General features: G+C 40.0%; 1 long non-coding RNA gene across 1 annotated transcript in view; it reads right to left on the reverse strand.

Moving 5' to 3' along the window:
* Window positions 1-1,484: 1,484 nt before the first annotated feature.
* LOC134475412 (uncharacterized) overlaps window positions 1,485-26,487 on the reverse strand; it is a 32,613-nt gene continuing 7,610 nt past the window's right edge. Inside the window, exons 2-3 of the long non-coding RNA XR_010046510.1 lie at window positions 24,802-25,370; window positions 1,485-1,699 (exon numbers count right to left, since the gene is read on the reverse strand). This is a non-coding gene — a long non-coding RNA (uncharacterized LOC134475412). The remainder of the gene's footprint in view (window positions 1,700-24,801; window positions 25,371-26,487) is intronic.

The raw sequence follows: 26,487 nt of genomic DNA on the forward strand, positions 1-26,487 counted from the left end.
ACAGGCAAAGCGTCCATGTCCGATGCAAAGGTTTGGGTTTGGTAGACACATGCTTCCTGAAGATATAGAGTGAGGAATGTACCTCTAGCTCCTCATCTGTGCGCATCAGTTACTAGCTGAGATGCGATAAGACAACCGAGTAGCCTCCACACGTCCCTTGGCCAAGAGAGAATAAAGTCAGGTGCATCTGTGTTTGAGGTTTCTGCTCACTCCCTGGAGTTTCTCTGTAAGCTAGAAGTGCTTTCTGGAGCTTGATCCCCAGGTTCTGGCCTGTGTAGACAGGCTGCATGAGAAGAATAGTTTTAAGGCCACTGCTTATGGTTTTCTTTTTAGGGAACACCTCTTCAGTCTCCATTTACACAGAGAGTGATGGACGGAGTCCCCAAGGACAGCACTCCCTATATCCTGCCTGCTCATCCTGGACAGAGCAGAGCACCTCCCTGGGCCCCTTCTGATTCCAGCTTTTGAGAGGATTTAAATAAAATTAAACAAGATTGAGACAATACACGAGGGAATCAGGGTACTTCTTGCCCCCTGCTTAATCTCTAGGGGCTTTACACCCTTATCTGGACATCTATGTTCTAGGGAAATCTTTAGGAAGCTCCTGGAAGAGACTTCCCTTTGCTGTGTGCTATGTGCACAGGGATCTCCTAGGTGTGGCTCCTAGCAGTAATGTCCAGCCATGATGCCGGGAATTAAACTCATCACAATGGGAAAGGGAAAGTGTTTTCTTCAATTTCGTTTCTTTTGATTGAGAATGCTGTTTTGATTCTGCCAGAGCCCACAGGATTGCACTGGGCATGACTATAATAAGCCCCACTCCTCTAATCTTCAGTAGGACACATTTCCTGTGTGGCAGGCCAGTCTGGGCAGCCAGGTGTGCTGACCTCTTTGCAGAACTCTGGCTTCCTTCCGGTCTGTGAGACTCCAGCAAAGCTCCATTTCCATATTCTCCGGCAATAACTAATTAGCAATTATAAAGCTCTTTGAAATATGAAGTGCTGCATGATAATATCTGTAATGAGCCTGATTCTTTCCCTCTTGCAGGAGGGAGGGGGAGTAGGTTTTACACCCATTATGGGGGTGTTGAGGGGAGGTCAGCTTCCTTTCCTTGACCTGCCAGCAGCCCTGGTCTCTCTGAGTGGACTGGAGAAGGGACTTAAGTTTAGGCAACTAGCCTGGGAAAGCAGCCCACTGGCAAAGCAGCGCTGTTAGCCTATTCTCCTCCATTCTTCTAGCCAGCTCCCCATCTGCTGCTTATCAGATCAGCTGAGGCTCTGCCCTCCCCTGGGTGGGGAAAGGGGGTGAGGATGATGGATGGAAAGGGGAGAAGAAAAAGGTGGAGTTAGGCTGAGGAGAATGAGTTGGGCTCGTGGTATCCTTAATGTGATTTAGAATTTCATATTAATATATCACCTCGGAAAAAAATTAATGAGAAACGTGAAGAAAATAGGATAATGAATATGATAATATATGGGGAGTGCTTTGGGCTTCATGGAACAAAGGTGCAAGGAATTATTGCTGTGATTTTCTCATGGTGCATATATATTTTTATTAAACTCTTTTTTTAAAAAAATGCCAGTAGATTCGCTTCTTTGCAGGGTATTAACACCCCGCAGAGGAGTCGTTCTTCAGTTAGTTCTCAGAGCTTCACCCCACCTCTTGGCTGTTTTCTTGTGGCTTTTCTAGAGTCTTCCAGCTTAAGGGACACAGAGAGTAGATTACAAGAGTTAGTAGCTTTGCCCAGGATATCTGTGGCACACATGCCTGAGGAGATGCTTTCCTGGGCAAATGGGGCTCAGGAGGATGGCAGGGATGGGAGGGAGTGTTTAAAACAACCCAGAATCAGAAATCAGACTCTAGCTGGGCAAAAAATTTGGGATAACCTGAGGCAAAGAGCAACTTTAGTCTACCAGCCTTTTCCTTTACCCAAGAGGCCGCTTAAGTCAGACATATTTTGATAATTTAAATATAATTAAGTGAAAGTTCCTAGGTAGAAGAGAACTTTGTGAGGCATCTTGCAGAGGGCCACAGAGACTAGAACTGAGAGGACAATGACAGTCTCAGTCTGTGTATCATATACAAAAGTCCCTCGACTTACAATGGAGTTACACCCCAACAAACTCATCATTGTAAGTTGAGGATGTCATAAAATGCATTTACTGTACCTAACCTACTGCATATCTCATTTTGGCATCATAGTACACTGTAGGACATTGTTTTCCCGCATGATCGTGGGGCTCACTGGGAGCTGTGGCTCACTGCTGCTGCCCGGCATTGCCAGAGATATCACATCACACAGCAGCATCCCAGGAAGAGGTGAAAATTCAAAGTATGGTTTCTACTGAATGTGTATCACTCCGTAATGCATATCTCCTACCCCTGCACTCATTTAACTGGATACTCTGTGTGGGTAGAGAGCAGGCTAGCCGTGCTCCAACAAGTTCCCCAATGTGCCCAAGCTGAAGGATGCCTGTGTTGGAAATAGTATTCCACAAGAACCTACAGGTTATCCTGCTTCAGAAGAAAATAAAGGGGGTCACTCCCTGTGGTAACAGTGCACAAGAACTATGTGCAAAAGCTAAATAGGAAGCTCTGAAATACTGAATGTGACTGTTTGAAAAGGGTGGTGGCAAGAAGCCCATTTGTGATATGTCTGGGGATAACTTCAGCTGACCCCATGGAGAGTTCTGGAGCTTGAATGGTCCACCAGAGTTGCAATGAGTTGAGACAGGACAGCCAGACCTTCATGTCTCTCCTCAGTGTTCAGTCACTGGACTAAGAAGAGCCTGAAAGGGATGTGAACTTGGCATAGAGCTCTTAGCAGCTGAGACTTACCCTGAGGGGATTAAGAGCTGACAGCTATCTAAGGACAGTGAGTAGTGAGCCTACTGGGACATCACAGTGCCCATTACTTTGGATGTGTAGCTTTAGTTGCTTCAGGTAAGCAGAAAGCCAGAGTGAACCCCCCAGCTTCATTCTCATGCCCCATCATGACTCAGGCCTCTCACTCTGTCTGCTACCTTAACTGTAAGGAAGGATGCCTCACACCCAGGCAGCAGTCCACAGTGAAGCTGCTGAGCACCTCAAGGGCATAGGTGGCAGAAGGCTCTGGGCCTCCTTCTTGCCTCTGCCACCTGCTGAATGACCTTGGTCAAATGTGTGTGCCTCTTTGAGTCTAATCTTCAATAGAAATTGCTAGGAGGATTAGACATGGTTGCTCATAAAGGGCTCAGGAAATCATAGAAACTAATTCATTCAGGAAATATTTACTGAGAACTCACAATATGTCAGACTAAGGATATTTTTCTGCCTGCTGGGAGTCAAAACACTAATGGGGATCTAGAAGTTCAATAAAATATGTTACTACATATTGTGGTAAGTGATTAGAAGGAATAGAAGAGGGTGTTAAAGATACAAAATAATTTAGATGGAGACAGTGACGTGGCGAGGCCTCTTTCCAGCCGTGATGTTAAGCTGAAGAATCAAGAATGAGGAAATCTTCTGGGAAATTGTAATGATGGGGAAGATATTTTAAGCAGAGGAAGTAGCAAGTACAAAGGGTCTGAGGCAGGAAGACGCTCAGCTGCTCAGAGGAGGATGATAGGAAATGAGGGGGAAAGTTTCAGATTTTATGTATGGTGAAGCAGGAAGCCATTGGAAAACTTTACACTGGAAATCGCACCTCTGATTTGGCTGTTGTGTGGACAGAGAATGTAGGGTTAGCAGTGAGAACAGTAAGGGACCATGGTTACATTTTGTCAAGAGACAAGGGCAGTGGGAACAAATGGGGTCATGGAGGTAGAGAGCTGTGGACAGACGCCAGATAGACTCTAGACTGACAGGACTTAGTGATTGTTTGGAAAGCAGGAGTGAACAAAAATAAGACATCAACTTCAGCTCCTTGGTTTCTGGCTTGAGTGACTGAGTAGAGGGTGTGTCATTCTAGAATGTTCCAAAAGATATGAAAGGAAAGAACATAGGGGAATGGTACTCAGTAAGGTCTAGTTATCCTAAACCTAATTGAATAAATCCTAATAAACAGAGTAAAGCATTTCTGAGCCACCCCAGGGGCTGCTTAATTCAGGCAGTAAATAAATGGGATGGCTAACAGGAAGTGTATCATTATGCTCAGTGATAAGAAAAGGGAGAAAGAAGAAGAAAATGACAAAGAAAAGCAGATGATGGAGTAAACTAACAAGAGATAATATTCAGTGAGCATTTACCATGGATCATATGCTATTCTAAAAACTCTAGACTCATTATACTATTTATTCTTAATGAAGCACATAAAATATTATTCTCATTTTACGTGCAAAGAAATGTAGAACCAGAGAAGTTATGGAGCTTGCCTAAAGTCACAAAGTACCTCACAAGCCCAGCTGACCCTAACGGACATCTACAGGGGCCCCATCAACACTTTCACATATAACCTCTACTCTTGTGCAGCTTTGAATCTATCAGCAGGGAACCTCAAGATTCAGAAGTTCAATAACTCACCCAGAATTGCTCAACTACCAAAGGACTGAACCAGCATTCAAACTCAAAGCTAATTCCAAAGCCCCTAGTGTCACCATTGTACCTTTCCCCAAAGGCATTCCAACTGTCTTTGAGTGTAAGCATACTTCTCATATTGTCACACTGTGTGACCATGGCAGCATAAAAGATGAATGATTACTCAGAGATGAGACTTAGTTCAATCACGGAGAGGCCCAAAGGGGCTCCTTCAACTGAAAGTGCCCAGCATCAGGGAGACTCCCAGGAGAAGCCCTGAAGCTGGGAACACTCTGGCTTTTATTTAGAATATCAGTGGAAGTGAAAAAAGTAGAAGAAAAACATTTTGGGTAAGGAGCTGTCTCAAGGCTAGAAGTTTTTCTTGGGGGAAAAAGGACAATGGCCAGATACAACATGTCTCAATAATGTAGACTTCTTATTGTTTAACCATTCACTCCTCACAGAGCCTGTGTGCTTTTGCCCTGCAGTTTAACCATTCTCTCCTTGGTCAAGTCCCCCATACTATATTTCACTCCAATAGCTAACTTTTATATTTGTGATAAATGGAGCCACCAGATATCAGTTCTCCCTCTCATATTCCTTGATCCCCATCACCATCTTGGGATTCAAACCTTCATCTCTCATTCATTGGTCCATCTCAGTGTATGCACCCAGCCAGCCAGTACTTCTTGAGACCCAGTTATGTGTTTAGTCGAGCTTTTGGGCCTGTGGAATGTACCAAATGAATATAATGTAGTGCCCTGACCTTGGGGATCTTACAATGCAGTTGGAGAATAATCAGTAACATTTATGTAACTCTTTTTTAGTATCCAGGACACTGTCACATGCTTTCATCATCAGTCCTTACCATTCCTTAAGGTGAGGAATCTGAATGCTGCCTATATGAATCCCTTTCCCTTCCCATCACTGGGACAAAATACTAGATACCCACAATTTAGAGTGGTCAAAAAGCAAAGAGAGAATGGAGGACATGGAGATGAGAATATACCCATTCAGATCACACTCCTAATGATCCACCCCTTCCAATTAGGCACTATCTTTGAACTTGAGACTTTTGGGGGACATTTTAGAACTAAACCGTAATACTGCCAGTAATCAAAGCACTTGGAAGAGGGTCCTGAGGCCCAGAAAGAAGTACATCTGCCTGACACCTTGACTGTGGCCTTGTGAGATTCTGAGCAGAGAAGAGAGGTAAGCCATACTCAAATTCCTGCTCTGAGAAACAATACAAATATTCATTGCGATAAGCTCCCAAGTTGTGGTACTTTGTAGGCAACACAGGAAAAAGATTCTGAGGGACACAGCAATATGTCCCATCCCACAGTCTCCCCACTGTGTGATTCTGACAGCCCTCCCATTGAGGGAACAGACCCATAGAGTTCTGGAGTACTTCTGACTCCTTGACAACATAGGACAGTGATAGTGACACTGATTTTGAAGTCAATATCATAAAAGTGTGTCTTCCATCTTGTCACTAGGTTGCTTGCAGTTGGAGCCTGAGCTGCCACATGAGAGGTCTGCCTACTCAGATACAGCCATATCATGAGGAAGCTGAAGCTCCATGGTTCAATGGCAACACTCTGATTGGCTAGCCATATCTTCAGGTTAGCGTAGGCTTTGGACATATGAAAGAGCTAACCTTCAGATGCTCTCAGCTCCAGCCTTCCAGTCTTTCTAGATGAAGTTCTAGACATTTTGAAGCAAAAACAAGCGAACCCCATTGTGCCCTAGCCCAACTCCTGACCCACAGACTGTGAGCACAACAAATCATTGTTGTTCTCCATTAGTAAGTCTGAGTATAGTTTGCTACACAATAGTAATCAGAAAACATGGCCAAACCCCAAATCCATAAGATATCAAAGTAAATTCTACCTACTCTATGGAGAAGAACTTCAAATTCTCATGACAAAGGCCATAAATATACAATTCTAGCACGGTCCCTAAAGGGCTGAAAGCAACACCACAAGCTGCCATACAGCCTTCTAGCCGTTTGTCTTGAGGATTCCACTGAGGCTTAGAGAAGTTTTCTGCTTTTTCCCTGATCACATGCCATGTTGGTGTCAAAGCTTCAGAATCAACCTTAGTGAATATTCAGGACTATCCACATCTATGGCTTTCCAAACCCTGATCTACCCTGATCTGGGACTGGTTGCGTGAACTTGACCTGAGAATGACCTTCTCAGTGAAAGAGGAACCCAGAAAATGTATACCATGAATGGTTTATTTAGCCTTTAGGAGCCCCTAGCTGGTACCTGCTGTAAATGGTTGCATAGCATCAGGATTTATTGGACTTCAGCATCTTGTGTGTCTTTTTTGTGGCTGTACACCCATGATGGGCCACCATTTTTTTTAAAGATTACAAATATAACATGCTAAAATCGTATTTGTTACATTTATACATATTTATATCACACATTTGCAGTATATAGAGGCTCTCAGAATATATATTATTTATAAGCAGTGCTGTGGCTCAGGTTTGTTAGAAAGGCTCAGAGTGAGTGTGTGTTTGTAAAGTGCTCTGAGGTCCTCTGGGATAAGGGCAGCTATGTAAGTGTAAGTCATTATCATTAAACTAAAATGCCTTCCTCCGATTACTGACAGCACCGAAGAGGTTCTCCCGCCTCCCCAGCCCTGTGCAGGGCCTCGTAATGCTGGATAATATAAAGATAATATTACTGTAATAAGTGCTTTGTAGCATTTATGCCTTTATTAGCAGCAGCCATATTGTAAGAAAGGGAGAGGACCCCAGAAGTGCTGAGGGGTTGGTGCTGATGGCAGAACACTCAGAGGAGCAGAATCCTAGGTCCAAGTTTGAGGAGGGGATAGTACAGTATGCCACCAAATTCTCATGCATCATCCCTTCCTGCAGAACCTATTATAAATTTCAGTTGACCCCGAAATATGCTAGAGTCCAGATGGCTCATTGGTTGGGTCGGGTTGCAATGAATGCAGGGACACCCCAGTGCATTTAAAGTGACCATCTGACCCCAGATCCTGGAAGCCCCAAATTCCCCTCAAGATGCTCATTTTGATTGCTGTGCATCTGAGAGAACCAAGAGACCTATGATGAAATTAACTTCCATAGCTGAGCAGTATCATTGGTTGCTCCCTTGTGACTATGACAGATCACAAAATGTAGAAAGTACTTTCAAACAGTTCTTACATGTTACAGTGAACTCTTCCCCTTAGAGTTGCATGGGGTTGTTCCATGTCTACACGTGTGTGACTCTTTCCATACAGGGTACATTTATCATTCTGCCATCCATTTGCAATAGAGAGGTCCTCAAAGGAAATGTGTTCATGATTGTATGTGTATCTCAGGACATTGAAAAATCTAGGACAAATAAATCAACATCCACCACCTCATTTGACCTTTCTAACAGCTCTGTGAAACTAGTGTTATTCGGCGTACAACCTCAGCTGTCCGGCGCCCCTGACGCTGCATCTGTGTCAGACCCGTCCTCACGGGTCATGGCCCAGTATTTCCTGATGGCCACATTCAGCACTGTGAGGTGTGCAAACCATTAGCGCATCCCTCGCCCACTGAACCCTGCCCAGTGAGCTCATGCGAAATGATCATGTGGAGCTGCCGCGCCTGGCCATAGGTCTGCAGAGGAGGAGCTGGGCAGATCTGGGGTGCCCTCACTGGCCTCTCTGTGTGTCTGGAGGACTCTGGATTTCTGCGCCCAGACTGCTGGAGTTCCCTCAGGCTTCCAGGTGCAGTGAAGGAGAGAGGTGGGTTTGAGGCTTCCACATCAGCCTCCCCATTCCCGGCTTCATTTGGAGACCTGCTGAGCTCCCGATAGGTGGGCTGGCCCACACTACCAGCCTAGCCCAGCCTGTTTAGCTGCCGCGCCTGGCCATAGGTCTGCAGAGGAGGAGCTGGGCAGATCTGGGGTGCCCTCACTGGCCTCTCTGCGTGTCTGGAGGACTCTGGATTTCTGCGCCCAGACTGCTGGAGTTCCCTCAGGCTTCCAGGTGCAGTGAAGGGGAGAGGTGGGTTTGAGGCTTCCACATCAGCCTCCCCATTCCGGCTTCATTTGGAGACCTGCTGAGCTCCCGATAGGTGGGCTGGCCCACACTACCAGCCTAGCCCAGCCTGTTTAGCTGCCGCGCCTGGCCACAGGTCTGCAGAGGAGGAGCTGGGCAGATCTGGGGTGCCCTCACTGGCCTCTCTGCGTGTCTGGAGGACTGTGGATATCTCTGCAACCAGGGAGGGTCCACAGGTTCCTGAAGCACTGCGGCCTGTGGTGAGTACCCTAACCCGGCTGCGATTGAAGAACTGTGGAGCTTCCAAGGGGCAGGTGGGCGCACAGTGTCCCTGAGGCCCAGCTTGTCTGGAACTGCGGAGTTCTGAGCAGGCAGAGGAGGGCCACTGGTTCTGTAGGCCTAATGGCTTGGAGTAGCACGGCGCCAGAGTCCCAGTAGCTCCAAACATAGAAGGGGATTTTCAACAGATCCTGAGGAAGCTTTCAAATAACACTTGAAACACAGAAATATAGGAAAATGACAAAACGAAAGACCAAATTACAACCTCAAACCTCCAGCCCATCTCAAGAAACCCTAGGAGCGATGTATATGGAAGAAAATATATCCCATCCACCTCATATATCGGACACAATAGCCACTGAAATTGACAAGCAACTCCAGGAAGCTTTAAAGAAATTCAAACTCGAAATAATCTCCCAGATAAAAGAAGAAATGATAAAAGAAATGAAAGAGATTCTAAATATATCTAAAGAAAACACAGATAAAAAATTGGAGGAACTAAACAAAAAGATAGAATCCCTAGACGAGCAATATAAGAAACAAACAGAATACATAATGCAGATGCACAGAGATATACAGGAAATAAAAAACTCCACTGAAAGTTGTAAAAACCGCCTTAATGAAAGTGAAGATAGAATTTCAGACCTTGAAGACAGGATTGCAGCTAGTGAACAGGAAAGGAAAGATCTTTTGAAAATAACAAGGAACCAGGAAACAACAATTCAACAACTGCAAGACGATGCAAAGAAGAATAACATAAGAATGATAGGGATTAATGAAAGAGAGGGAGACAACATGAAGGATGTCAGGAGGATATTTAGAGAAGTAATAGCTGAAAATTTCCCAAGCATGAGATCAGAAACTGACATCAGGATCAGTGAAGCATATAGAACTCCAAACAGTCATAACCAAAATAAAACTACACCCAGACATATAATAGTCACCATCCCAGAAATCCAACACAAGAATAGATTATTAAAAGCTGTCAGAGAGAAAAGACAAATCACTTATAAAGGAAAACCTATCAGAATCACAGCAGACTTCTCAGCACAAACGATAAAGTCAAGAAGAGCATGGAGTGAAGTATTCCAGATCCTAAAGCAAAATGATTTCCAACCAAGAATGATATATCCTGCAAAACTATCATTCAAAATAGATGGTGCAATACGATACTTCCATGACAAAGAACAGCTGAAGAACTTCATGAACACCAAACCAACCCTGCAAAAAATATTGAAAGACAGTTTAGATACACAAAGGAAAAAACCACTAAGCAAAGCAAATAATTAAACAGAACAGAAAGATAAAGATGCAATAGCAGAGAGATAACATTCCTACAATTAACCAGCACTTAACAGTAATAACCATTAATGTAAATGGTCTCAATGCACCAATCAAAAGAAACAGACTAGCAGAATGGATCAAGAAACAAAATCCAACCATATGCTGTTTACAGGAAACCCATCTAACCCAGAAGGATACTCACAGACTGAAAGTCAAAGGATGGAAAACAATTCTTCATGCAGCAGGAATCCAAAAAAAGGCAGGAGTAGCCATTCTGTTTGCAGACAACGTGAACTTTAAACCAACAATGACCATAAAGGACAAAGAAGGTCACTACATACTCGTAAGGGGAAAACTCCAAGAGGAAGAGATAACTATCTTAAATATATACGCACCAAACTCCAGAGCACCCAGTTATATAAAACAATTATTAACAGAAATGAAAACTCAAATTATCAGTAACACAATTGTAACAGGAGACCTTAATACACCACTGACACCAAGGGACAGATCAACCAGACAGAAAATGAGCAAAGAAATAACAGAACTGAATCACACCTGTGAACAAATGGGTTTGATAGACATATACAGAATGTTCCACCCAACAACATCAGAATACACATTCTTCTCAGCAGTACATGGATCATTTTCTAAAATAGACCATATATTAGCTCACAGAACATATTTAAGCAAATGCAAAAAAGTTGAAATCATCCCTTGCATATTATCGGATCATAGCGCTCTGAAATTAGAAATTAATGACAAAAGATACTGCAAAAATTCCACAAACACATGGAAACTAAATAACACACTCTTGAGTAATGAGTGGGTCACAGAAGAAATTAAAGAAGAAATTAAACAATACCTAAAAGAAAATGAAAATGCAGATACAACTTACCGGAATCTGTGGGATGCAATGAAAGCCGTTCTGAGAGGAAAATTTATTGCACTGAGTTCCCACATCAGGAAAACAGAACGAATACACATAAATAACTTGATGCTACACCTCAAACAGCTAGAAAAAGAAGAGCAAGTCAAGCCCAAAGCCAAAAGAAGAGAGGAAATTATAAAAATCAGAGCAGAAATCAATGCAATAGAGACTAAGAAAACAATCCAAAGAATCAACGAATCAAAGAGTTGGTTCTTTGAAAGAATAAATAAAATCGATAAGCCCCTAGCCAACCTTATTAAAAAAAGGAAAGAAAAAGCTCAAATTCATGCAATAAGAAATGAAAAAGGAGAAATCACTACAGACCCAATAGAAATACAGAGGATCATCAACACCTATTTCGAAAACCTCTACTCTCAAAAGTTTGATAACACAGAAGAAATAGACAGATTCTTAGAAGCATATGAAGTACCAAAGCTAGATCAAGAGGATATAAAACTGTTGAATAACCCAATCTCTGCTAATGAAATTGAGAATGTAATTGGGTCCTTGCCCACCAAGAACAGCCCAGGCCCAGATGGATTCACTGCAGAATTCTACAAGAAATATAAAGAAGACCTAATGCCGACACTCCTCAAACTATTCAATGAAATTGAAAGGGAAGCAATCCTTCCTAAGTCATTCCTGGAAGCAAATATTACTCTAGTACCAAAACCTGAGAAAGACCCAACTATAAAAGAGAACTATAGACCGATCTCCCTAATGAACACAGATGCAAAAATCCTCAATAAAATATTGGCAAATAGGATCCAGCAAATCATCAAGAAGATTATACACCATGACCAGGTGGGATTCATCCCAGGAATGCAAGGATGGTTCAACATACGCAAATCAATAAATGTAATCCACCATATCAATAAAGCCAAAAATAAGAATCACATGATCATCTCTATAGATGCAGAAAAAGCCTTCGATAAGGTCCAACACTTATTCATGATAAGAACTTTACAGAAAATTGGAATAAATGGTCTTTACCTCAATATAATAAAGGCCATTTATGACAAACCAACAGCCAGCATCATACTAAATGGCCAAAAATTGAAAGCCTTTACTTTAAAGTCGGGTACAAGACAAGGATGTCCTTTATCACCACTCCTATTTAATATAGTACTGGAAGTACTAGCCAGAGCAATTAGGCAAGAAAGAGAAATAAAAGGGGTAAAGATAGCAAAAGAAGAAGTTAAATTATCATTGTTTGCAGATGACATGATACTCTACATAGAAGACCCCCTAAACTCCATTGAAATACTCTTAGATACAATAAATAAATTCAGTAATGTGGCTGGATACAAAATCATTACTCAGAAATCAATAGCATTCCTATACACGAACAACAAAATTACAGAGAGGGAAATAAGAGAAACTGGACTATTCACATTAGCAAGCAAAAAAATGAAATATTTAGGAATTACTCTTACGAAAGAAGTGAAAGACTTATACAGTGAAAATTATAATACACTGAAAAAGGAAATTGAAAATGATCTCAGAAAATGGAAAGACATCCCTTGCTCATGGATAGGAAGAACAAACATTGTGAAAATGGCCATTCTCCCAAAACTGTTATACAGATTCAATGCAATCCCAATAAAAATATCATCAACATACCTTATAGATCTAGAGAAATCACTCCTAAATTTCATCTGGAACCAGAAGAGACCTAGAATCGCAAAGGCAATTCTAAGCAGCAAAGACAAAGCAGGAGGCATCACAATCCCTGACTTGAAGTTATACTACAAAGCAACAGTAGTAAAATCAACATGGTATTGGAATCAAAACAGAGCTGAAGATCAGTGGAATAGATTAGAAGATACAACCACAACTACGAACACACTCAACCACCTTATTTTTGATAAAGGAGCCAAGCAGGTTCACTGGAAGAACGACAGTCTCTTTAATAAATGGTGCTGGAAAAACTGGCTCTCCATTTGCCGAAAACTAAAGCTAGACCCATGTCTATCACCATGTACTAAATTAAAATCTAAATGGGTCAAAGATCTGAATATTAAAACAGAAACACTAAATCTATTGGAAGACAAAATAGGTAGAAACCTTGGAGACATAGGAGTAGGTAAAGAATTCATGAACAGGACTCAAACCGCACGGGAAATACTTCCCAGAATCAATAACTGGGACCACTTCTTATTAAAAAGTTTCTGCATGTCAAAAGAAATCTCCAGCATAGTGAAAAGAAAACCCACAAACTGGGAAAAGATTTTAGTGAACTCTCTCTCAGACAAGGGCCTCTTGTCTAAAACATACAAAGAATTAAAGAAACTCAGACCTCCGAAATTCAAAGATCCAATCCAAAAATGGGCATCTGAGATGAATACGCAATTCTCAGATGAAGAAATGCAAATGGCAAATAAATACATGAAAAAATGCTCATCATCATTGGTCATTAGAGAAATGCAAATTAAAACCACACTGAGATACCATCTCACTCCTGAAAGAATGGCCAGGATCAAGAAAACCGACAACAAATGCTGGAGAGGCTGTGGGGAAAAAGGAACTCTCCTGCACTGCTGGTGGGAGTGTAGACTGGTACAGCCTTTGTGGAGATCTGTCTGGAGATTTCTCAAAAAGTTGGGACTGGAAATCCCATTTATTCCAGCTACTCCACTTCTAGGCATATTCCCAGAAGAACTGAAAGCATCATACCACAGTGATTTATGTGCACCTATGTTTATAGCAGCACAATTTGTAATCGCCAGATCTTGGAAACAACCCAAGTGCCCATCAACTGAGGAATGGATAAAAAAGTTGTGGTATTTCTATACAATGGAGTATTATTCAGCTATAAAGAAGGATCACATTGAGATATTTATCAATAAATGGGCGCAGCTTGAGACCATACTCATAAATGAAATAAATCAATCTCGCATGTGTGAATAACCGAATAGTTTCCCTAATGTAAGTAATGATTCAAATATATAAAAATATGTGGTAATCATGATTCCCCATTAGGTGGCCTTGAAGCCTTATAAAGTTTTCACTCATTAATTAGAAAGGCTTTATTCTGGGCTTCTTGATATGAAAATATTTGAAGCTAGAGTATATGAAGTTTTACCCAAGTATTTCAAGGAAAAAGACACTATGGTAACTACTATTAAGTCAGGTTATAAGGTGGTGAAGTACTAGGTTATTGAAACAGTCATGCTGTGACCTCTATTGTTATATCGTTATGTCCTGTTTTATCTCAATCTCCCCCTTATTGTTTCAAAAAAAAATTATTTAGTCATTTCTTATGTTTGTCTTAATTAAAGAAAAAATTCAAAAAAATCAGGATATATAAATAGTAACTCTTTTCGATTTCCTATTAACTTGTTTTGAAGTCCTGTAGTACTCCCACGATCTTGTTTTGACTGATTAGACTCTGTTCCATTCTATATGATAGTATCAAGTTTGAAGACATAGGCAACTACTTTGAAGACAATAAGATTCACTAAGATACCCATTCTGGTTTGACTATTGTCTTCTTTGGAAGTCCTGTAATGTTTACAATGCCTAAGTTTTATTGGTCTTGTTCTCTACTGTTTTGTCCAACTTTATAATATCTAATAAGATAGACAATTCTTTTTAAGGAAACAAGGGACAACGTTGATAACCATTGTTGATAAACTTGTACTCTGTTCTACACCATGTGCTATGTCTATCCTTGGTATTGACTGACAGCTTTGTTTTGCCATATTTGACTGTATTCTTCCCCCCCCCCCCAAAGAAAGTAATAAGCACTAAGGAGTAATAAAATCCAAGATGTGTAAATTTTGTTGTAAAAAAGAGAGGGAAAAAAAAAAGAAAAAGAGCTCTAACGGATATAACAGCAAGTGTGTTTGGGGGTGTTAAATAGCTGACTTTATCAATGTTTTTGGAACATTGAACACAGCTGTTTGCAGTCTCCCTGTTTGAATGTCCACCTTGTGTTCTTTGATACTGTGATTTGAGGAACTATTTTCAAGAAAATAGTGTGTAATCTACTAGCAGGTAATTTCTTACTGTTATGGTTTTTTGTTTTGTTTTGTTTTGTTTTGTAGTTCTGTATTGCGTGTACCCTTACGCCGCTTTGGTTTGTTTTGTGCTTTTCTCTTTTTCCTCTTAAATAAAAAAAAAAAAAAAAAAAAAAAAAAAAAAAAAAAGAAACTAGTGTTATTCTATCATCATCATTTTGTAGAGGTAGAAACTAAGATTCAAAAAATTTGAGTAGGCCAAGACAAGTGTCAGGAGGATCAAATTAGAATCCCAGCCTTTGATCTGAAATACATGGTCAAGGGAGAATTGGTACACCAGATAAGGATCTACCTTCCATGATTTTAATTTGGAGGAGACAAAATCAGGATGGAAAAATCATTACACTGGTTATCCAGTTGTATGACAAAGCACCTCAAACATACTGTGAACAATCACAGTAGTGATCGTTTCATCTTTAGCTTTTCCAGTTCTGGGGTGAGTGAGTTCAGCAAGGTAGCTCTCTCATATAACTGCAGTTGAATGGCTGGACATGGGAGCATCTCTAGAGCATGAGAAGACTCCAGCAGCTGGGGCTGCCACAGCTTGCTTCCTGGGCTGTCTGTGTGGTCTCTCCACACAGTCCTTCCAGAAGGGTGCTTCAGCTTGGGGACAGCTGGATTTCTTAAGTGGCAGCTTAAGGCTCCCAAGGAGAGCATCCCCTGAGAGGGAGCCAGATAGAAGCTGCACTGCCTTTTATGATCTAGCCTGGGAAATTTTTTGCTACTTTTGTAACTGTTTATTGGTAGTGAATCAGGAAATCCAACTCATACTGAAAGGAGGACAAGAATTAGGCTCTGCTTTTTCATGTTTTAAAAGCAGCACCTCTGTCAAGACCACTCCACATTTGAGGCTCCTTTCAGGACCAGACCAGCACATCGGCAGGACGTTACCCTCACCCAGCCTTTCCATTCACCTTCCTCCTACAGTTGGCCACACCCCCAGTCACCTTAGTACAACATGGGAGGTGACCCAGGCTCTGGCTAATGGCTTCATGCTCATGAATAACACCAAAAGGTAGTGGGCCAGTGTTTTTGTGTCCTGATTAAGGAGTCACAATAACCCTTAAACAAAAGTCCTAGAAAGGGGAGCACAGTGGGAGATGCTCTCCAGGTGGCAGCCCCAGCGACAGTCCCCAGGCGGAGCTGCTGAGAAAGTGTGTTTGCCTTTTGGCTGAGATGCTTTAAAACCCCACTGTCTCAGTTTCATTTTGAACCTGACAGATAAAAGGCCGACTTTGACTGAGAATATTAACTTTCTGGCTCCTGCCCAAGAAAGCTGAACAGATGAGGAAATAATATAAAATAAAAGGCGTCTGCAAACACTGATTGTCGGCTGCTTTCCATAAAATACGCCCACTGTTATGTGTAACACTTGCCGAGTCTTTCATTTCTGGGCCCCCTCCCTCTTTTTTGCTCCTGGTGCTGAACGCACTGCCTTCTCTTATTTAGGGAAAAAAGACATAGAGGAAAGAGTGCATGTGCTGAAGACAGCCCCAAGCTTCTCTCCATGAGGCACTAAACAGGTGAACCCACAGGCTAAAGCTTCCTGGGCTCCCCGAGGAGAGCAAAGGAGACCCAGTCCCGGCGCCAGGAGAACATGGCTTCCCAGCCCCTCGCTGGTGCCTGCTCAAGGCCGCCTTCAGGCACCAGGGGAGCAATGCCTGCCAGGAAGGTGCTTCTAGCTGTGAGACTTCCTCCAGGCATCACATAGGGGCCCCTGCAGCCACTCAGAGACCCCCTCTATGACCATCCGCTCAAAGGAAGAAGGAAGAAAAGGGAGGGAGGGAGAACGGGAGGAAGGAAGAAGGAAGGGAGGAAGGACAGATGCTGGGAGAGAGGCTCAGGAAGTGATTCTCCATTCCCTGCTCCACAGCTGCTGTTTAGTAGCTGCCCCTTCGGGTGATTCTTAACTCTGAACTGGGTGACTGAAACAACTGAACATCATTGCTTGTGGTTCTGCAGGCTAGCAGTCTGAGATTAGAGTGCCAGCAAGGTTGGCTTCTTCCAACGGCCTTCAGGGAAGCATCTATTCCGGGCCTTGCCACAGAGACAGCAGTCTTGCCCCTGTGTCTTCACCTTGCACTTCCTCTGTGAGTGCCTGTATCCAAACGTTTTCTCTTAAGGGCATGTGCCACTTTGGACTAGGGCCCAATCTAAAGCCCTCACTTTAACTTGATCATCTATCTACTCTGTCTCCAAGTACAGTCCATTCTGAGATACTGGAGCTAAGAATGTCAACATATAAATTTTGAGGAAGACACAGTTGAGCTCACAGTTCAATAGCCTCCAACACAGAAATAACAGCAAGTGCATTTTTTCAGCTACACTCACAAGAGCAGCCTGCAAGTGCTGATCAAAATACATGGTGAATGTTTACATTTTAAAAATGTATTACAGTAAAAGACTTGCTGCCACTAATCCCTCTCAAAATTTTCCCCCTCGGTTTGAACACAACTATTGCATCATTCTTGCCACTTGCTGAAGCAGTTCCAAAGGCCTCTTTCATGGGTGCCTGTAGGTGGTATGTTCATAAACGTGCTAAGTGCTAAGTGATTCTGTTTAGTGCCATCTGATGGAAAAGCAGGCTGGTGGAAACACTGCCGTGTATCCTCATTCACCACATCTGATACCATGTGACTTCTGGTTTTTCCCCAAAGTCAAAATGACCAAGAAAAGTAAACATTTAAAATCAACTTAGGGCATCAAGTCAGCTACAACAGTGCAACTAAAGATACCCATGAAAGAGGACTTTCAGAACTGCTTCAAAAAGTGGCAAGAAGGATGGGAATAAGTGTGTTTGAACAGAAGGGAAATATTTTGAGAGGGACTCATGGCAATGCATCTTTTATTATGATAATTTTTAAAATGAAGCATTTACCATATTTTTATCACACATGGGCACCTCATAATTTTGGCCCCCTGCCTCAGCCTGTCATTGTATCTGGTTGCCTCTGTAGTTTGTTCTCTTTCAATTTTTCAGTCAGTGGAAGCTCAGAGTCTGCAAACACAAGCAAATAGCCAGGAAGGCAAGGAAAACAATGTTAGAGGACATCAACTCTCTGCACTGCCACCCCAGTACTACACAACCAATTTGGTTCATAAGGGAAAGATTGGACGCTCTAGGAAGATAATATCATACTAGAGAAAACAAGTGGAAGATAGCTTTCTGTCTTGAGAACTTCCAATGCATGGTTGGGGCAACAGATAGAAACTAAAACCCTACTACCAACTACACCTGGGATATAGGACACAAAATTATAGTTGTTCACATCTTATTTTGTTATCTATAGAAGGAAGAAAAAGATATCTAGCTATTCAAGATCTGAAATATGTTTGATTGAGTCCAGTCCACCAAAGTCTGGTCCTTTTTTAATTGGTTGTATCTAAGAGGTCAAGCTAGCCTAGCCTAAGGGAACTACTTCTTCCCCTAACCTCAGGGCGTAAGGTCAGAGTTCCAGGAAGTGAAAGAGAGCCCAAGGGGGCCTGTGCTCACTCCTTGCAACTGTAACCAAAATCAGTTGCCCATACAACTGAGATTATTTCTAGAAGCTTTATTTTGTTCCATTGCTGTGTCTATCCTTGTGCCAACAGCATAGCTATCTCTAGTATGGTAGCTATAAAGGAAGTCTTAAAATGATTTATTATTCACTATTTTAAAACTTTGTTTTAGCTATTCTAGTTCTTTTGTCTTTCCATGTAAATTTTAGAATAACCTTGCTTATATGTGCAAAAATTCCATTGCAATTGTATTAAATCTATAAATCATTTTGGTAGCAATTTACTATGTGATATTTCAAAAATCTATGACCATGGTGTGTCACTTTTCCATGATATACCACTTTTTCTCCACTTTTTAAATTCTTCTTTGATTTCTGTCATCACTGTCTTACAATTTTAATTATACAGATTCCGTACATACTCTATTATATGTATGCCTAATTAGTTATTTTTGGAGCCACTATAAATTATGCTGCTCTTTAAAATTCTGTTTTAGTTTTGTATAAATGTTTATCTACAAACTTGTTAGACTCGTTGATTCTAGGAATTGTTTTCTAATTTAAAAGTTTTAATTGGTATATGTTTGCAATGCATGTAGATTCTTTCAGGTTTACTACATAAACAATCATGTGGCCAGCAAGGGAAAATTTTTCTTTCTTTCCAACACACACACCTTTATTTCTTTTTCTTGCTTTATTGCATTCTCTCATTCACTAGTGTTAAATTGGAAGGGCACTTATGGTCATCCTTGTCTTGTTTCTGATCGTAAGGTGAAAGTATTCCATTTTAAGCTATTAAGTATGACATTAATTTAGTCTTTTTGCAAGTTACTCATTATTTTGCTGAAGAATATTCCTGTTTGTAACTTGCTGAGTCTTTCATGAATGAATGTTGAATTTTATAAGTGCTTTTTTGTTCAGCAATTTACATGATCTTAGGTTTTTTTCTTCTTTCAACTGTTGATATTGTGATTTACATCTCTTCATTTTTGAATATTATATTTTTGAGTTAGACTCTGCTTGATTAAGTTATTATTTTGTATGTTGTTATATTCAATTTTCTAAGGGTTCACTGAAGATTTTTACATATGTTCTTGAGAAATATTAGTGTATAGATTTCCATTCTTGTAGTCCTTTAGTTTGGCTTTAGTATCTGGAATGTTGGCCTCATAAAGTGAGTTGGAAAGTGTTTTATCCTCTGCTGTTTTCTAGAAGAGTTCATAGAACTCACTTCTTGAAGTGTTTAGCAGGTTTACCATGTGGGCCTAGAAATTTCTTTTTTGGAAACTTTTAATCTATGAACTTGATTTCTATAATAGATAAAGGAATTTTCAGCTCATCTATTTTATCTTGGGTGAATTTTTCTAATTTGTGCATGATAAGGACTTGGTCTATTTTATCTAAATTGTCAAATTCATGTGCAAAGAGTTATTCATATTATTCCTTTATTATCTTTGTTTTTCTTGAGACAGGGTCTTGTAAAATTGTCCAGGTTGGCCTAGAATCTTCAGTCTTACTAGAGATAGTCTATTGACCATTTTAATGCACTAACTTTTTGTTTGCTAGGTTTTACCTATTATTAATTTATTTTTTATTTCATTAATTTCTGCTTTTTATTAATTCCTTCCTTTTACTTGGTTTGGGTTTATTTTGTACCTTTTTTCTAATTTCTGATGGTGGAAGCTGTTTGTTATTATTTGAGATTCTTTTCTACTTTAAGCATTTAATATTATAAATTTTCTTCCAAGCACTTCCATAGACACATTACGCAAAATTTAATGTGTTATATTTTAATTTTTGTTCATTTTGGTTACTTTAAAATTTTCCCTGATATTTTCTCTTTGGTCCATTGACTATTTAAAAAGTATACTTTTAATTTTCTCAGAATTTGAAGATTTTCCTGTTACCTTTCTAATATTCATTTCTAGTTTAATTCTATATTGTTTAAGAGCATGCATTGTATAGTTTTAATTCTTTTAGGTTTGCTAATAAATATTGTATATTGCCTATTGTGGTGCATGTTTCATGTTCACTTGAAAAAATGTGCATTATGTTGTTGCTAGGTGGTATGTTCTATAAATGTCAATTAGATCCAGTTGGATGACATTATTGTTCACTTCTTTTATATGCTTGCTGATTTTCTGCCTACCAGTTGTATCACGAAGAAAGCAGTGTTGAAAAGTTTCTCACTATAATTGTGGATTGGTCTGTTTCTCTTTTCAAGTTTTTCAATTTCTGATTCATGTAGTACAAACGCTTTTATTAAGTGCAAGCGCATTTAGCACTGTTATGTCTTCTTGGTGAATTGATCCTTTTATCATTATGTAATGTCCCTCTTGATCCCTGGTAATTTTCTCTGAAGTCTTCTTTGTCTGATATTAATATAGCCACTCCAGCTTTCTTTGGTTTAATGTTTGCATGGTACATCTTTTTCCTCCTTTCACTTTTAATGTACCTACATCATTATAATTGAAATGAGTTTCTTATAGAAAGCTTATGTTTGGGTTATATTTTGATTTTCTAAGCATCATCCTTTTAATTGTGTTTGGGCCATTTATATTAATGTAATTATGGATATGGTTGGATTAATTCTGCCATTTTGTTATTTGGTTTCTTTTCATTCTTTCTATTTTTTTATTCTTCAGTATCTGCTTTCTGGTCCAATTTGTGGTGATCAGAACATTAAGTAGTTTTTATTTTGGAAAAATATTAGAGGTATCAAAAAGTTGCACTGACAATATAGAAAGTTATTATATACTCTTTAGTCAATTTTCCTTAACGTTAACATCTAACATTCCCATGGTACATTTTTAAAAATTAAGATCATAGCTGGCATGTCATTAATTAAATCTAAACTTGTCAAACTTTGTCAAATTTTCTACTAATTTCATTTTTCTATTGTAATATTCAATTCAGGATACCACATTGTTTAGTCAGTGTTATTTGAACATCTTTAGTATTCAATTCTATCTCTTGTAATTTTGATGATATCTTATATATTATTTTAGTGATTTCTTTAGGAATTAAAAAATATGTACTTAAAATTTACACTATCAACGTAGAATTAATATTTTGCCATTTCAGTTCAAAATAGAAAATTTATACCATTTAGGATCAGTTTTCTCCATCTGTGTTATAGCTGTTTTGTATGTCTTATATATTACATTAACTTACATTAAAAACTCTACAAGGTAATGTTATAATTTTTCTTCAATGATCAAATATTTTAAATATCACAAAATAGAAGAATAATCTATTATGTTTATACAGGTATACAATATTGCCCTTGCTCTTCTTTTATTTCTAATAGTCGAGCTTTCCTTGCATTATCATTTTTCTGTCATTTGAAGAACCTCTTTTAGCAATTATTTTAGCATAGATCTACTAGTTACAAATTCTTTGTTTGCTACCATCTATTATCTTTATTTCCACCTTCATTTATTCTTAAAGCATAGTATTGCTCAATTTAGGAGTGTGCTGACAGTCTTCTTTCCTTTTAGTGCTTTAAAGATATTGTGCCACTTTCTACTGGCCTCCATCATTTCTGAGGAGCTATCCATAGTCATTCAAATTGCTGTCTCCCTGCAGGTAATGTGTTGTTTTGCTTGAGCAACTTTCAAGAGATTTTCTTCATCTTTATTTTTCATCAGTTTATGATGTATCTAGGCATGGATTTATTTGGATTTATTCTGTTTGGGATTCACTTGGCTTCTTGAATACTTAGGTTTACGTCTTTTGCCAAACTTGGGAAATGCTATAATTTGGATCTGGAGTGACCCCCAAAGTTTCATACATTAAAGATTTCATCCTCTGTTTGGCACTATTGGTATGCAGTGGAACCATTAAGAAATGGGACCCAATGGAAGAAAGTTAGGTCTCTGGGTTAGTGGGTAATACGTCCTGGAATGGAATACTGGGATCCTATCTTTACTTTACTTCTCTCTCTCTCTCTCTCTCTCTCTCTCTCTCTCTCTCTCTCTCTCTGTCTCTGTCTCTTTGGCTTGCTCTTGCTTTTGCTCCTCTCTCTCTCCTTCCTGGGTAACATGAGGTGAACAACTTTGCTTCACCGTGTGCTCCCATCACCCACAATTATCAGCCTCACCAAAAGCCCAAAATGATGGGGCTAAAGGACCATGCTTGAAATTATGAACCAAAATAAACCTTTCTTCCTTTTAAATTGATTACCTTAGGTACTTTGCCTCAGTCTCAGAAAACTAGCAGGTAGTTTTCAAACATCATTGCTTCAAATGGCTTTCTCCTCTTCTATGAGTCTTTGACAACATTAATGTTAAAACTCATATACCTGATGTAAATACAAGATCATTTTTCAGTCTATTATTCATATGAGACAGTTTTTATTGATCTATTTTCACTGTCACAGACTTTTTCTCATATTGGATCCATTTCTTAAACTTTTTATTATTTTCATTATTCTATTTTTCAATTTTAGGATTTCCACTGATCATTCTTTGTACCTTCTGTGTTAACTTTTGTTTTAAGAGTGTTTTTGATTACTTGCTTGAATGATTTTTTAAACAGGTATTTCAAATTATTTTTCAGATACTCCCCAAAAGCACATCACTGGTACCTGTTGATTTTCTGTTTACATGAAAGTTGAAATTTTCATGGTTCTTCATAAGATGAGTAATTGGAGTTGTATTCTGGACATTTTTAGTGTATTACTCTATGAAACCCTGGGTTTTGCTTGAATTTTATGGAGTGCAAGTATTTCATCTAGTTAGGTCCAGGCTGTAAGTTATCACTGACATTCTTTTGGCTATGGATCCTATGTTAGTCCACTTTTCAAAACCTTTGCAATATACTTCAGATCTGTCCTGAGTGTCAGTCATCCAGTAACCTGTCTGGGACCTAGGCAGCGGTGTATTTCTTAGTTTATTCTTAGTCTTTTTGGTATGCTAATTAGGAGCTAAGGTCGATATGTACAGGCTTAGAGTGACTGGCCATGAAGTTTTAAACTGTTTCCAGTAGAGGATAACAGAATGAAGCAGGAGATAGGTATGGAGGGTCTCTAGATAAAACAGAGCCACCATTTGTGTTAAGAATCTCAGAAAGGGGTTATTTTTTTTCCCATCACAGGCCCAATCAAATACAAGTGGAAGTCTTTGGCAGCTCAATGGAAAAAGAATGAATTCTCAAATAAGTACAATAAACTCTCCGATCTTCCCTTCCATATATACCAGGCTGAGCTTCTTCAGCATCTCTTAGGCAGCCATTCCATTGTTTATTTTCTATAGGCTAGGTAAGCCTGAAAATAAAAATAAATGATCTCACTGTGAGTTATCACCATGATTACTGACACCTAAAGATAATTTAGCATGTGTCAATGTGACCTCCCCCCTTTTTTTGGCAAGGGAAAAAAAGAACCATACTAAGGGGATTTTTAAGAAAGTATCTTAAGCATTTAAAGCTGGAGGGACCTAGGTCTAACTTTTTGGTCCTACTGTTGTCTGATTTCAATCACCACCTTAGTATTTTCGTCCACTCTACTAACCTTAAATAGCACACATATACTAATGTCTCCCAGTTTTTTTTAATCTCTGACCAGGACCTTGCCCTTCAACTTCAGATTGTAAATTGAAATCCCTATTCAACATTTCACTTAGGTATCTACTAAGTATATGAAATTAAATTGCTCCAAATTGAAGTCCTCTGCTTCTGCCCGTATAGTACAACCTGTTCTTTAGTGCAGCAGCCAGCATGCTCCTTTTAAAACTTACATTGCAGGGAATTCTTCCTGTGCTCAAGGTCTTTCCTCCCAGAATCAAAGCCCAAATTTTATGGCTGCCTACAGGGACCTTCACAATGTGACCCTTACTTACCTTGTAGTTGTCCTCCCTTTTGCTCAGCTGGTAGTGACTGGTACATTGGCCTCTTTACTGTTCTAATACTCCAGCATGTTACTGCTCCTTGGCCTCTGTACTGGCTGACATTTCTCCCTGGGCCTATCTTTCCAGTTGTTGTAAAGCTCACTCCATCACCTCAAAACGTCTTTACATTGTCAACTGGCTTATTTCCAACGAACCCTTCTCTGACCACATTATCTAAAGTTGCATTCACATTTATTTTTCTCTACCATTACCTTTTTCCCACACTATTATCTGACAAATTACATAATTTATTAATTCACTAATATACGTTCCCTGAGGACAGGAGATTTTTTTGTCTTATTTCTTGTTGAATGTCTAGATTCTGAAACAGAGTAGATGCTTGATAATCACATGGTGAAAGAATGGGAAAAAATAGCACTTGGGTCTGCTCTTACCATAGCGGGCAGAAGATGGACGTTTGAGTTGTTTATTGAGTGTTTCAGAACGTGAGCACTGAAAAGTTCCAGAGGGGTTGCTAGAGCAGGCTCAAAGTTATTGATGACATAGTATCTTCTCAAAGAAATCAATGGTTGAGACACCTCTATTATTGCATCCTCCTAGGAGCAAGTATCAAAAATGCCAGCAGCATGAGGTTCTGCACAGATTGACTCTTCTCAAGGTGTTGGAAACAGGTACGAAATTAGAAACTGGGAGCTTTGTACTTGGACTGATTCACAGGTTTCAGCATTTCAACTTCCCAAGTGCTGCTACTGCTGCTAGCTTCTGAAATATCTTGCACACCAACACCCCAGCTCCTGCTGATGTGCGCATGCGCACACACAGACATGCTCACTTGTTTTCCTGCACCAGGTGCTGCTCAGTATAACCCATCCCCACCCCAGCTTATATCTGAAAGGCTGAGATGACTACTCAAAAAAACTTTTGCTGAGACAGAATTGTCCAAGCTCCCTATTTTCCAAGGGAATGAGGTGTGTCTGGTGGTGTCCACAGGTCCCTCTTGCATCTGTCAACACAATAATATATGGCAAATAATAAGATTTCACTGCATTGTGGTGGTTTACACAGGCATGGCAATATTGTGATTTCAAAACAGTATAAGTCAGTAGACACCTGAGTTGACTGTGCCTTCTCTACCATCTTCCTGGAAGACTGGGTTAAATAATCTGATGATTCTTTAGTCTCAGAATTGACCCTGGGCCATTCCTTCCAATTTACAGGGCAGAATTAGCCAGTAATCCCTTTTGGAATCTTTCCTGTTTTCACTATGACTCTGTATTCCCAGGAGTCCAAATTCCAAGCTATACAGAGTTTTGGGAAGGGAAATTTGTAACACAGCACTTGTTTGAGGTACTTTGTTTCTTCTGTGTCTAAGTAAGTTGTGAACACTCTTGCAAAAGTAGAGCCTAAGCAAAATTAGAGCCCCTTTCCTGGAAAATACACAGAGGCTCACAGGAGATGCCAGCCAACTCTGGAGCCCAAGGTTAAGAATATCGTTTCTAAAATGAGCATGGTAGCACACTGGTAGGCTAAGCATGAGGATCTCAAGCTCGAGTTCCATCTTGACAAATCAGCAACTTAGTAAGACCCTGTATCAAAATAAAAGATTAAATAAGAGCTGGGAATATGTCTCAGTGGCAGGGCCTTGGATTCAGTTTCCAGTAGGATGGAAGAAGAGATAGAGAAAAAAGAAAGGCAGAAAGAAAGAAAGAAGAAAGGGAGGCAGGGAGTGAGGAAGGAAAGAAAAAAATATTACATCTATTGTGTCAGAGACCCATTTTTAATTAGCTTTATAGCATTTTAATTATACAGTGTTGTGTTTTAGATCTCAAATCCCCTCTCCCCCAAAGCACTCAGAGGCAGGGCTTGTGGAGGGTGATTGGATTAAAGAGACTTGCTGTTAGGAGCTGGGGCCTGGTTAGAGGCAGGTCACTGAAAATGTGACCTAGAGGCATTTATCTTCCTCCTCGACTCTTCCCTTCTCTCTTTGCTTCCTTTTTCCACCATGCCAGTTCTGCCTTAAGACCATCCAGGCATACAAAGACTGAGACCTCTGCAACTTTGAGCCAAAATAACCCTCTCTTCTTTTAGGTTGTAGGTGCTTAGTATTTTGTCCCAGCGAC

The sequence above is a fragment of the Cavia porcellus genome, unplaced genomic scaffold (assembly GCF_034190915.1).
Source record: "Cavia porcellus strain 051 isolate PalLab524CR breed Dunkin Hartley unplaced genomic scaffold, mCavPor4.1 scaffold_3, whole genome shotgun sequence".
Lineage (NCBI taxonomy): Eukaryota > Metazoa > Chordata > Mammalia > Rodentia > Caviidae > Cavia > Cavia porcellus.